The following is a 1,512-nucleotide window of genomic DNA, read 5'->3' on the forward strand; positions in this document are numbered from 1 at the left end:
TTTTTTTTTTTTTTTTTCGATGTCGAAAAGCGTCCTCAGCTCAGCGTCCAGTAAGAATTCCGGCGATTCTCGACTTCAATTGAAAGATATTAGCTCGCCAGTAGGTGACCGTTGTGTGTTAGGCGTGCGTTTGAGTTTGTCTCCGGCTGCTGAGAGCAGCGATGGAATGGTTAGTTAGTCAGGAGGTGATCGTTCGGGCAACATTCAGCCCAGCCAGTGTCACGCATGGCAAAATACACGGTTAAAATACACATGTTCACCCTATTGAGACCAGTTGTTATGGTGGAAACTTTGGCCGCTTTGCGGGACGGGAAAATATCATCAGATCGGAATGAAATTTTGCACAGAACCTTGTACCATAGTATCGACAAGAATTCCGACCCGGCCCGACGAATCCGACAAACTTTTTTTTTTGCCCTGAAAATGTGGACCACCCTAATATATATATATATATATATATATACATATACCTGGATATATACAGGTATATACACATATGCTGGAAGTTACCAGGATTTTTTGATTGTGGCTCCTTAAACTGAGCTGAAAACATTATAACCACCACATTAATTCAAAGAAATAGCATTCAGTATGTTTATTCATTGTTCCACTCAAAACAGTAATGAAGGTAGGGCCTATATGACATCAGTGCTCATTAACGTCAAAATAGTTTGTGGCCAAAACATTCCATTTCCTTTCAGTCTTTAAACAGAAACGCCAAGAGAAGAACGCTACCAATGTTCAGTCCATTTCGAAAGTTTCATTGGTGTTGTGTCTATTAAGCACAAAATATATCTGTTTCATTTCGCTTCTGGAGGAGTAACAGCACTGAGCTGTTATGTTAAAAGCCTTTCAATCACGTACTGTAGATTGCAGATTCCAAGCACTTCCATTGGCAAAAGATTTCTTCCAGCCATGCGCATTTAGCCTTCCAAGGTGCCATACAGCATATCCATCATCCATGCAAGATGTTTATCCAGTATTCTTACACACTTGCTCCAGCAATGTGTGAATGAGCTCTTACATTTTCATTTCCTGACAATGCACAACTGGATGAATGAGAAGCAAGACAGATTACAGAACGAACAATTGAATGCCTCCCTCAAATGGATGCTTCACCTTTTCCATCAGAACAAAAATGTTTACGTGCATAGGTTGTGGTCCACACATCTATATCAAGGAGTTTACTGCTGTGCCCAGTTACACATTATTGCTAACCAAAACTGCAGCACCTACCACGTAAGAATCTCACATATAAATCAAAGTGTAGAGGCTTATCTCATGCTGTCCAATTTTCCTGTCCATTTTTATAGCAGCACTCATTTCATCCATTCATTATAGTACTATAATAATCTCAATTTCCATCCATCCATCCATCCATTTTCCACCGCTTATCCGGGGTCGGGTCGCGGGGGCAGCAGCTTTAGGAGGGAAGCCCAGACTTCCCTCTCCCCAGCCACTTCTTCAAGCTCTTCCTGGCGGATCCCGAGGAGTTCCCATGCCCGCTGGGAG

This window comes from Hippocampus comes, unplaced genomic scaffold (genome assembly GCF_001891065.2).
Source record: "Hippocampus comes isolate QL1 unplaced genomic scaffold, H_comes_QL1_v1.1 scaffold9, whole genome shotgun sequence".
NCBI lineage: Eukaryota > Metazoa > Chordata > Actinopteri > Syngnathiformes > Syngnathidae > Hippocampus > Hippocampus comes.